Raw genomic sequence first — 13,347 nt, forward strand, 5'->3', positions numbered from 1 at the left:
CTTCAGCTTTTCGATCCACCGGATCCTTAAAGGATGGAGCGTCCTCCAACGGGATAACAGTGGCTTTATTTAGTCTGTAAATCGGTGGATCCACCACTGGTGGTACCGTCCATTTTTTAATGAGGGATTCCTCAAACGGATAGCGTCTAGCAATGCGTTTGTAAACCGTAAAGATTAGTTTCGGATGATTCCATTCCTCTTTAATCTTACTACCAAAACATTTGGGTAAGGGAAACACCTTCGCCATCTTGGCACGCTTACTATTACCAAAAGGAATTTCCATCTCGGTTATCTCTGCCGGTGTAACCTCAAGTCTTAAGGTTTCCCCGACAGACACAACTAGTGCGTCCACCAATGCTTCTTCTTGTGTTATGGCGGAGGTAGAACCGTCCTCCTTACTATCTGAGGGAACATTACCTGAGACAACAGCCCTTGCAGAGGGACCTGCAGCTGCAATGACCATCTCAGAATCTGAAGTATCAGATGAAATAGGGGTAGGCGGGGGTCGCTTTCTTGACCCCCGTCCCTGATAGGCCATCTCCACCCGGGATACCAAAGACTCCAAAACTGCTGTAAATGCATCCATACTCTGTGAGGCACTGGAGGGTCCTGCGGCCACCTCGAGGGGATCAGGTGGGGATACATGTGCGGCAGGGTCCATGATTATACAAGACACTTGCCAGAAAAAAATAATTGCAATCAAAAAAAAAAAAAAAAATTTTTTTTTTCTTTAGTCCCCCAGCGCAACAGCGCCCCTCAGTGTTACCTGCTTTTGGACCCCTACAGAGAGAGAGAGAGAGAGAGACCCCAAGGCTCACCACTTGCTCAGAAGTTTCAATACAACCTGTTCCAGCACTGTCTGTTACAGACAGGAAGTCTTTGGCTTTGCTTTCCCGGGTAAAAGGAGGCGGCTCCGCCCCTTTTCACGCCTTCCGGCGCCTCCCCATAGCTCCTCGAGGTGTTTGGTCACCTCAAACATGGCCGCCCCCATGCTAGAGACACTAGGCTACGCCAAAATGGCGGCCCCGTGCGATCTGCAGGAAAATGGCGGCGGCCTGTGTAGGATAGCGGCGGCTTGCAAGCTAGCAGCGGCCTGCGGGAGGTGTGCACTCGGCCTGTGCGGCCTGCGGAAGTGCGCGCTCGGCCTGTGTGGCCTGCGGAAGTGCGCGCTCGGCCTGTGCGGCCTGCGGGAGTGTGCGCTCGGCCTGTGCGGCCTGCGGGAGGCTGTGCGGCCTGTGGAAGTGACCGGCTTTCTGGAGGGATGGCGACCTGCGGATGCAGTAACTCAGGCATAGGCATCGGCCTGTATACACACTATGACAGGTAGGGTACCTCCAATAGTAATGCCTTTTAGTAGTCTGCCACTGACTTCAGTCACCCTTATAGTTATTGTGACAGTTTTCACCGTCACTGGAATTTAAAGACGGATAAGTCATGGGGCTAATGGAGTCTTGCCTCTAGCCTAGAAGCTAAACCTTTATTCCTGTAAACTGTAAGGTACAGGAAGTCCACTCCTAATATGGGCATCCAGGAACTGGTAGAGACAGCATGGCTGCTAATCATTGAAGTGCTTTTGTCTAAAATAGGGTCTGAGACACCTTTTCCATTCACCTATTGTTAACTGTGCTAATGAGCCCACCTGTCTGTCTGTCTGCTTTAAGAGAAACTTATAGGAATGTTGATTAGATGCTAAGAGGGAGGGGGGATTGTCCCACATTGTATATTTTGTAGACTGTATAAGAGTGTAAAACTCTGTTCCTATTGGATGGTGAATATTATGTTCAGTCTTCAACAAGGTCCATCTGGGTGGTAACTTTGTGGGTGAAAACTGTATATAAGTCGTGTTCAATAAAGTTGTGCTGAGTTCATTCAACCTCAATCTAGAGTTCTGTCTCTTATTGGGGGATATGCTGCAAGGGATTGCTATGGTCCTCCATACTCCCTTAGAGAATCACTGAGCTCTTGTAAGAGCTTGTGTAGAGCTTGTTCTGCTGCACTCTCTGGGGAAAGAGAGGTTCACCCACAGGAACCTGGAGCCTTGTCGTAGGTCCAGGGTGGGTAGGAGATTGCGAGACCCTAACCAAGCTGCGGCGGTTCGTGGGATCTGAAGTGGTTACGGTGTCTGGTGGAGTGCTTGGAGCCCTCGGAAAGCACTAGGAGCATCTTTCAACGGGGCACCGGTCCGGGGTGCCCTGTTCCGTTACAGTTATATAGTGACTTTAGATAGTCAGCTCCCAAAACAAGCCTCCTGGTTTCTTATTCACAAAATCACACTCAAATTGGGGGATCTGTGACCTGTTATAGGATAGAGGGAGGGACCCAGAAACTGTCCGACCATCCCAGAGAGGGGCCCGCGTCCACCAACAAACCCGACAGGGGGAGAGGGGGAACATTCTACTCACCATACCGGAACCAGGCGGGCGCCAACTCCTGACAGAACCCCTCTCCACCGGGTTGGGGGGGCTGTCGACCAATACGGATATCGTGACTCAGTTTGCAACTGGTCATTGGCGTCCAGGCAAGACGTTTAACTCACAGGGTCAGTCCCCGTCCAGTGGGACTATGTCGTGGCCGACCCAGCGCGGAGCTATGGCCTGCACGCGCTCGTAGGCTGAACTGGGGTGACCACTGGATCTCAACATCCAGCCCGTCGCCCAGTTTCAGCGTACTTGCTTGAAGATCTCACAGGAACACTGGAGAAGAAAAGCTGCCTAAAAAAGTATTTCTAAAAAATCTTGCCAGGACCAAAGATCCCAGCAAGGAACTTAGGTCCTTACTCCTAACTAGACAGAAAAAAACTGATTTGCTATAGCAGAGAGAGAGAGGATATACCCTCTGGGATTGCCCCTAAGGTGTGGCCAGAACGTTTTCTTTCCTGTCTAGTCCTACTCCTGTAGAGGGCAGTATAACCTGAGTTGATATTAATCAAGGAGGACTACGTCTGTCAATGAGCGACAGAGAAATATGTTTTTTTTTTTTTTTCTTACACAAAATTGTCATAACAACAAGTTATTTCTCACACACAGTATATGCATACTTGCATTTACACCCCAAAATACATTCTGCTCCTCCTGAGTATGGCAATACCACATGTGTGAGACTTTTACACAGCCTTGCCACATACAGGCCCAACATGCAAGGAGCACCGTCAGGTGTTCTAGGAGGATAAATTACACATATAATTTCCTTGCGACCTATCACACTTTTGAAGGCCTTGGAGCACCAGGACAATGGAATTACCCACAAAATGACCCCATTTTGGAAAGCAAACACCCAACGCATATTCTATGAGGTATAATGAGTCTTTTGAACATGTCATTTTTTTCCACAAGTTTTTGGAATATGTGGAAAGAAAATGAAAACAAATTTTTTTTTACACAAAGTTGTCAATTTATAAGATATTTCTAACACATAGCATGTACATAGCAAAAATGACACCCCAAAATACATTCTGCTACTCCTCTAGAGTATGGGGATACCACATATGTGAGACTTTGTCACAGCATAGCCACATACAGAGGCCCAACATGCAAGGAGCACCGTCAGGTGTTCTAGGAGCATAAATTACATTATTACAACCAATCACACTTTTGAAGGGCCTGGAGCACCGGGACAATGGAAACCCCCACAAAATGACCCAATTTTGGAAAGCAAACACCCCAACACATAATCTAGAAGGCATGGGCTGCAGATAGGTACTCAGGTACTCTGATGAGCTGCAGACAGGTACTCAGGTACACTGATCGGCTTCAGAAAGGTACTCGGGTATTCTGATGGGCTAGAGACAGGTACTCGGGTAATCTGATGGGCTGGAGACAGGTACTCGGGTACTCTGGGCTGGAGACAGGTACTCGGGTACTCTGATGGGCTACAGAGAGGTACTCGGGTATTATGATGGGCTGCAGAGAGGTATTCGGGTACTCTGATGGGCTGGAGACAGGTACCCGGTGAACTGGTTAAATAGAGAGTACAGATAATAATTGTTTGGTTGCGATGCACATCTTTTTTTGGTGGGAACACATGACGGTGGTAAGCGGCAACTACACATATTACATTACAGTAATATCATTTCAATACCATTTTTGGTTAGGCACAGGTGTATTTTTGTATAGCGAATTGACACTTGAATTGTTTCAGGATCACGTGATATTTAGGGAAAATGTGTCTGCACACCTAAATACTGCATGTGAGTTGCTTTAGTGAATGAAGCCCAATGTTCTATCGCCTCCTACAACTGTGTCTCTGAAGCCTGCCATCCTCCTCAAACCTGTACTATGAGATGCGGGACCAAATATATCTTTAGGCTACATCCACAAGTGATAGGGAGCTGATGATTTGCTGCGTTCAGAGGTGGCTAAATGCTGCCTGTGGATGCAGCTGCACTTTGTGCTGTGAATGCAATACTGGCTGAGAAAACACTGTCCCTAGATGCACAGTGTCCAGAATCAGTTGGAGGCTCCATATACATGCTCATTCATAATGAGGATGTTTTGTTTTTGTGAAATACAGACATGTATTTGCAAGTGAATCCCCAAGCATCTGCGTTTCAAAGAGTATGGCAGCGCACAGCCATTCACTTGCACAGCAGACTTTATGGGGAACGTGCGGCTCCCTGGGAGCAGGAAATTGCTGGGAGATTACGCTGGGCAGATTAATTGCCTGTTTAAAACTCAATGTGCATGAACCCCTACACCCCTGTAGGGGGTGAATTATGTTAGAAGATGAACAGAAGTTTACACAGAAAAGAAGAGGAGTGCTGCTATATACTTTTGTTCCCACTACTTCCTGATTCCCACTACATATGCAACCTCCTCTCATTTATATTGATCTGTTATGCTTAGAGGTACAAATTGTTCTAAAAAAAAGACATCGCATGATATCTTGAAACCTATACTCAAAAAACTTGTAAGCTGTCTCCTTGGCTCATACGTTGTCCAGTAGGCAGCCTGGAGCAGATACGGTGGCATAGAAAGCTGCATTAAACCAGGAAAAAATGGATTTTTGTAAGAACTTACCGTAAAATCCTTTTCTCTTAAGCTCATTGACAGACGTAGTCTTCTTGATTCTCAAGAGCTGGGTTATGTTGTCTCCGCAGGAGTAGGACTAGGCAGAATGACAAAACGTTCTGGCTCCACCTTAGGGGCAGTCCCTGAGGGTATATCCTCCCTCTCTCTGCTACAGGGAATCAGTTCTGTTTAAAGCAGTACAGAGAATTTAACCCAACCCAACTCAATGATAGAGGGGCGGGTACTACGTCTGTCAATGAGCTTAAGAGAAAAGGATTTTACGGTAAGTTCTTACAAAAATCAATTTTTCTCTATCGCTCATTGACAGACGTAGTCTTCTTGATTCTCAAGAGCTGGGACATCCAGAAGCAGTGCCACAAATGAGGGGTGGGATTGACAAAATCAAATCCAATCTAGAAGGCCCAACCGGTGCCAAACTAGAAGTTTTAAAGGCTCATTATAAACAAAAAATGAGACTAAAGAAAAATTTTCCAACGGAAAAAACCCTCGAGGTAGACCACTGGTCTCCTCAAATTGCGGCCTGCAAAACCTTGCGGCCAAACGAGGCATCAGATGATGCCATTACATCAACTTTATAATGTTTAGTAAAGGTATGCACCGACGACCAGGTAGCCGCCTTGCACACCTGGACCACTGACGCCTGATGGCGAAAGGCCCATGACGCACTAAGTGCCCGAGTGGAGTGCGCCTTAACAGGGAACGGGGGCTCCCGACCCATAATAGAATAAGCCTGTACTACCGTCTGTCTGATCCATCTGGAAATGGTCGCGGCAGATGCAGGCAACCCCTTTTTGGGTCCATCTGGGATCACAAAAAGTGAATCCGTCTTGCGAAACGAGTCTGTCGTTTTCAAGTATACCCTGATCGCCCGGACCACATCCAAGGAGTGTAACGCAAACTCCCGAGGATGACTGGGCTTAGGACACAGGGAAGGTAATACAATTTCTTCATTCAGATGAAATTCTGAAACCACTTTTGGTAGGAAGGATGGATTCGGACGAAGAACCACCTTATCTCTATGAACCACCAGATATGGTGAACGACAAGATAATGCGGCCAGTTCTGACACCCTGCGTGCAGAAGTAATAGCCACCAAGAAGGCCACCTTCTGGGACAACGTGGGTAGAGGAATCTCCCTAATATCTTCAAAGGGAGGTTTCGGAAGAACCGACAACACTAAATTAAGATCCCAGGGGGGTAACGGCGCGTGCACTGGCGGAGCCAGATGTCGCACCCCCTGGATGAAATTCCGCACCAAGGAATGAGTAGCCAAAGGCTTCTGAAAGAAGATGGCTAATGCTGAGACCTGACCCTTGATAGTACTCAAGGCCAGTTTCTGCTCAACCCCTTGTTGCAGAAAAGCCAATATTCGACTAATCGAATAAGACCGAGGACGGAACCCCAAAGGTTCACACCATGCAATGTAGGACTTCCATGTGCGATGATAAATCTTTCTGGAAGTCGCTTTCCTTGCTTCAACTAGAGTAGGAATAACTGAAGCTGACAAACCTTTGTCCTTCAGCACCTGGGTCTCAATAGCCAGGCCGTTAAAGCCAGCGATCGTAAAGCAGGATGGAAGATCGGTCCCTGAGACAGTAGATCCTCCCTGAGAGGAAGTCTCCACGGGACGTCCGCCACCAGTCTGACCATGTCGGCGTACCAAGCTCGACGAGGCCAGTCCGGAGCTACCAGGATTACTGGGATTCCTTCCTCCTCTATTCTGCGAAGAAGTCTTGGCAGTAACGCGAGAGGAGGGAAGGCATATATTAGCTGGTATTGCCCCCACGGGGCGATCAGTGCGTCTGCGGTTTCTGCTAGAGGATCGCGGGAGCGAGCCACGAATCTCTGAACTTTCCTGTTGAATCGTGATGCCAACAGATCCACATCCGGGGTGCCCCACCGTAGGCACAACTGGTGGAAATCGTCTGGATGGAGGGACCATTCCCCCTGATCCAGGGTCTGACGGCTGAGATAATCTGCCTGCCAATTCTCCACCCCCGGAATGAACACAGCAGAGATTGCTGGAACAAATCGTTCCGCCCAGCGAAGAATGCAAGCCACTTCTTTGGCCGCTCGGGCACTCTTGGTGCCCCCCTGGTGATTGACATAAGCCACGGCCGTGGCATTGTCCGACTGGATCCGAACCGAGCTGCCCTGGAGCTGCTCGGTCCAGTGAATCAGACAAAGTCTGATCGCTCTCAGTTCCAATACATTTATCGGTAACCTGGATTCTTCCGGGGACCAAAGTCCCTGGACAGATAACTGACCGAGAATTCCTCCCCATCCAGATAGACTGGCATCCGTGGTCACTGTCGTCCAATATATTGGCAGAAATGACTTTCCCTGGCTGAGCATCGGAGACCGAAGCCACCATACCAGAGACTCTCTGGTCTGTTTGCTCAATCGGATCTGATTGTCCAGGGATTCCGGATTCCGATTCCATCTGAGAAGAATCTCTTGCTGAAGAATTCGGGTATGGGACTGGGCAAATGGGACTGCTTCGAACGAAGCCACCATCAACCCCAGAACCCTCATGCAAGTCCGAAGGGAAGACCAGCTGTTGGACAGTAACAACTGGACTGCAGATTGAATCTTTCGGAGTTTCCCTACCGGAAGAAAAACTCTTGTCCTGACTGTGTCTAGAATTAGACCCAGATATTCGAGCCTCTGGGTGGGAACCAGAAATTACTTTTGCTGGTTCACCAGCCACCCGAATTCCTGTAAAGAAATCATAGTAATTTCTATGTTTTGTAGCAAGGTCTGAGGAGACTCTGCATGAAGCAGAAGATCATCTAGGTAACCTAGAATCGATATACCTCTTTGGCGCAGAAGTGCCAACATTGGGGCCAACACCTTTGTGAAGACCCGCGGAGCCGTGGCGAGACCGAAAGGTAACGCCACAAACTGATAGTGGTTCTCCTCTACGGAAAAGCGTAGAAAACGCTGATGTCCTGCGAAAATGGGAATGTGAAGATAGGCGTCCTTGATGTCTATGGACGCTAGGACATCCCCTGGATGCAGGAAGGCTGCTACCGTGCGAATGGACTCCATTCTGAATCTTCTTATGTTGACGAAAGAATTGAGTGCTCTTAAGTCCAGAATTGGACGCACTTTGCCCTCTTTCCTGGGTATTGTAAACAGGTTTGAATAAAACCCTTGAAACCGTTCTGTCCAAGGAACGTGGACTACCACTCCTTGTTGTAGTAAATCTGTGACTGCTCTCCGCAGATCTTCTAAACGATCTGCGGATAGTCGGATATTGGAAGGCTTCGCAAACCCATTTGTCCGGGATTCTGGAAAGCCATGGATCCGGGAACCGGCGAAGACGTCCCCCCACCCCAGTTATGGGTGGGGGCGCACCTTCAGGCTTTGGATGGTTTATCTTCAGGTCTGGAGGGGGCGGGCTTTTGCTTGCCCGACCAACGACCCCTGACGCCTCCTGCAGGAGCTTTGGAGGACTTAGTTTTTTCACCCGCTGGACGAAAAAACCTCTTGTGAGCAGAAAAAGAAGGCCCTCGTCTTTGACGAGTTCCTCTACCTTTAAAATTTTGCGGTAAAAAGGTGCTTTTTCCACCGGTGAGATCCTTAATGATCTCATCTAAGTTGGCTCCAAATAGACGCTCTCCTGAAAAGGGGATATTAGCCAATGCTTTTTTGGAACCTTGGTCGGCTAACCAACCTTTTAGCCACAGTGTACGCCTGAGAACCACTGCTGAGACTGATGCTCGCGCCATTAATGGAGTGGCGTCTAACGCCGCATCACATACAAACTGTAACCCCTGTATCATTTGTTCCAACAAATCTGATACCGCCTGAGGGACTTCTTCTAAGTCCCGGCGTAACCACTTGGTCCATTCAGTTACAGCCTGCGAAACCAGACCAATAGCAATTATTGGTCTGAAAGCTGATCCAATCAAGGAAAACATGGTGCGAGACATAGCTTCTATCTTGCGATCCACTGGATCTTTAAAAGACGGAGCGTCTTCTAAAGGAATAACCGTGGCTTTATTCAATCTAGCAATAGGTGAATCCACCACAGGTGGTTCTGTCCATTTCTTAATAAGGGTTTCCTCAAACGGATAACGCCTGTCAATGCGTTTAGAAATATTAAAAGTGCGTTTTGGCAGACGCCATTCTTCTTCGATTGGATTGCCAAAACATTTGGGCAATGGAAAAACCTTCGCCACTTTGATGCGCTTTTTAGTCCCAAAAGGGATCTCAGTTTCAGCTATTTCTGATGGAATACCCTGTAACCTTAAAGTCTCTTGAACAGATACAATGAGTGCGTTTACCAACGCTTCCTCTCGGGCTATGGCGGATGCCGAAACATCCTCCTCACTGTCTGAAGAGACAGGACCCGAGACACCAATACCAGATGAAGTACCTGCAACTGCAGAAATAGGCTCAGAGTCTGAATCCGAGGTTTCAGATAATAAGGGGTTAGGCGGGGGTCGCTTTCTTGCGCCCTGTCCCTGACAAGCCACTTCCACCCGGGACACAAAAGTTTCCATAATAGCTGACAAAGATTCAATCGTCAATGGGGTGCTGGAGGATCCCGCAGACCCCTCGAGGGGATCCGGAGGAGATACATGAGTGGCAGGGTCCATGTTAATACAGGACACCTTTGCCAGCAAAACAAAAAAACTTTTTTTTTTTTTTTTTTTTGTGTGTCTCCCCCTAGCGCAATAGCGCCCCTCAGAGTACCTGCTTCTCGATCCCAGAGAGAGAGAGAGGGACCCCCAAGGCTCACCAACCGATGCAGTGCAGTTTCCAACAAACTGCAGTCAGCGTCTGTCTTACACAGACTGGAAGGAGCTGTTTGCTTTTTCCCGGGCAGAAGGCGTGGCTCCGCCCCCTGTGTACGCCTTCCGGCGTTCCCAGCCCTCCACGAGGTAGCTGGGCTCACAAAACATGGCCGCCCCCATAGAAGAGACATAAGACTCCAAAAACATGGCGGCCGGCGTGACCTGAGGACATACATGCATTCGGTCTACGGCAAAATGGCGGCGGACCGCCGATATCGTCTTCCCAGCACATCCACCTGCACTCTGCTAAGAGGTGACATATGAATCTACAGAGATACACTGCACATAAGGTAGGATTATACCTCCTATGTCTGCTGTAATGTTACAGTCTGCTGGGTAGAGTGTTAGCTCTTGAACCAAGTCCACTTCCCACAAACACATGCTGTATTACAAGGGGGACTTGTAAGTATCAGATATATACTGACCATATATGGAGGGGCCCATAATATATACTGCCTCATAATGAGGAAAAAAGGGAACGTTTACTCACCATACCGAACCGACAGGCACCCTCTCTTCACAATACCCTCTCCACCGGGGTGGGGGTTGGTGGACGCCTCGACTCTCTGGTACCTGGCGTCCAAACGAGACTTTTAACTCGCAAAGTCAGTCCCTTTACTGGGACTCCGTCGCGGCCGACCCAGCGCACTGGTCTGCACGCGCTCGTAGGCAGAAACCGGGGTGACCACTGGATCTCAACATCCAGCCCGTCGCCCGGCCCCGCATACTTACTTGAATATGTCGCGGCCGACCAAGCGCAATGCCATGGTCTGCGCGCGCTCGTAGGCCGGCTGGGGTGACCACAAGTGTCGCCCAGTCCGGCATTTTTGCTTGAAGATCTCACAGGAAAAAAACACTGGAGAAAACTACCTAAAAAATGTCTTTTTCTTAAAGAAAAAAAGTCTTGCCAGGACCAAAAGATCCCAGCAAGGAACTTAGGTCCTTACTCCTGACTAGACAGAAAAAAACTGATTCCCTGTAGCAGAGAGAGGGAGGATATACCCTCAGGGACTGCCCCTAAGGTGGAGCCAGAACGTTTTGTCATTCTGCCTAGTCCTACTCCTGCGGAGACAACATAACCCAGCTCTTGAGAATCAAGAAGACTACGTCTGTCAATGAGCGATAGAGAAATGTATGTTATCTGCCTGCCAATCCAGTGTGGCAGAAGGTAGAATAATTTTCTCTCTTTTTTAAGCAGTTTGCCTGGAGTCAGGGCCGGATTAACATAGGGGCTATTGGAGCTGCAGCTCCAGGCCCCTCCCTGAATATAGGCCTATGCCAGTGGCTTATCGATATCTACGTGTGCTGTCTTGAAGAAGAAGTCCCCTCTGCACTGCACATGTGAAGGAGAGAAGTCTCAGCTGCTGCAGCTGAGTCCTGTTCCTACATAGAATATCTACGCCTATCCCTGGTGCAGCAAAGAACAGGGGCGTAATAAAATACAAAAACATGTGCCACGTCCTGAATATCCTCCCCCCCTTTTTTGAGTCCTGTTCCTGCCGATGCCTGGCTCCTATCACAGGATCTGTTACACTCACACAGATCCTCAGTGTAAAGGGGATGCAGGCAGCTGTCTGGGGGAGGGGTGCTGATGTCATCCTAACCATCAGAAGCCCGGGAGAAAGGAAATATTTCATGCTGCTCAAATGAGGTTAGTAAACTTATTAGAGAGAGAGGATTGTGCAAAAACTCTCCTGGGGGCCGTGATGATTGTGGGAGAGGCTGCTGCTTCCCCCCATGTAATGTGTTCCCTTTTGCCCACAATGTAATGTGTTATGCCATACAGTGCCCACCATGTCATATGCTGTGCCATGCAGTGCTTGCAGTGTAATATGCAGTGCCCACCATGTAATGTACTGTGCCATGCAGTGCAATATGCAGTGCCCACCATGTAATGTACTGTGCCATGCAGTGTCCACTATGTTATGAGCAGTGCCCACTATGCCATATGATGTACCATGCAGTGCCCACCATGTAATGTACTGTGCCATGCAGTGCAATATGCAGTGCCCACCATGTAATGTACTGTGCCATGCAGTGTCCACTATGTTATGAGCAGTGCCCACTATGCCATATGATGTACCATGCAGTGTCCACCATGTAATGTGCTGTGCCATGCAGGGCCTACCATTTAATGTGCAGTGCCTATCATGCCATGTGCTGTGCCATGCAGTGCCCACCATGTCATGTGCAGTGCCCACCATGTCATGTGCAGTGCCCACCATGTCATGTGCTGTGCCATGCAGTGCCCACCATGTCACATGCAGTGCCCACCATGTCATGTGCAGTGCCCACCATGTCATGTGCTGTGCCATGCAGTGTCCACCATGTCACGTGCAGTGTCCACCATGTCATATGCTGTGCCCAGCATGCAATGTGTTTTGCCCGCTGTGTAATGTGCTATGCAGCAGTGCCCACCATGTCGTGTGCTGTGCAGTGCCCACCATGTCACATGCAGTGCCCACCATGTAATGTGCTGTGCCCAGCATGTAATACGTTGTGCCCACTGTGTAATGTGCTATGCAGCAGTGCCCACCATGTCGTGTGCCATGCAGTGGCCACCATGTCACGTGCAGTGTCCACCATGTCATATGCTGTGCCCAGCATGCAATGTGTTTTGCCCACTGTGTAATGTGCTATGCAGCAGTGCCCACCATGTCGTGTGCTGTGCAGTGCCCACCATGTCACATGCAGTGCCCACCATGTCACATGCAGTGCCCACCATGTAATGTGCTGTGCCCAGCATGTAATGCGTTGTGCCCACTGTGTAATGTGCTATGCAGCAGTGCCCACCATGTCACATGCAGTGCCCACCATGTAATGTGCTGTGCCCACCATGTAATGTGCTGTGCCCAGCATGTAATGCGTTGTGCCCACTGTGTAATGTGCTATGCAGCAGTGCCCACCATGTCACATGCAGTGCCCACCATATAATGTGCTGTGCCCACCATGTAATGTGTTGTGCCCAAAATGTAATGTGCTGTGCATTGCCCACCATGTCATGTGTATTGCCCACCATGTAATGTGCTATGCCATGAAGGCCTCCCATGTCAATTGCTGTTCAGTGCCCACCATGTCATGTGCTGTGTTGTGCCTATCTTGTCATGTGCTGCACCATGCAATGCCTACCATGTAATGTGCTGTGTATTGCCCACCATGTCGTGTGCCGTGCAGTACCCACTATAAAATGTGCTGTGCCGTGCAGTGCTCACCATGTCATGTACTTTGCCCACCATGTAATGTGCTGTGTTGTGCAGTGCCCACCATGTCATGTGCAGTGCTCACCATGAAATGTTCTGCACCCACAATGTAATGTGGTGCCGTGGAGTGCCCCAGGTAATGTGATGTCCAGTGCCCACCATGCCATGTGCAGTACCCACCATATATTGTGCTGTGCCCACCATATGATGTGCAGTGCCCACTTGTAATGTGCAGTGCCCAACATGTAATGTGCTGTGCCAGCCATGTCATGTGCTGTGCCCACCATATATGCTGATTTGCCCACCATGTGCTGT

Source organism: Pelophylax lessonae (assembly GCF_965119305.1).
Source record: "Pelophylax lessonae genome assembly, chromosome: 5".
Classification (NCBI taxonomy): domain Eukaryota; kingdom Metazoa; phylum Chordata; class Amphibia; order Anura; family Ranidae; genus Pelophylax; species Pelophylax lessonae.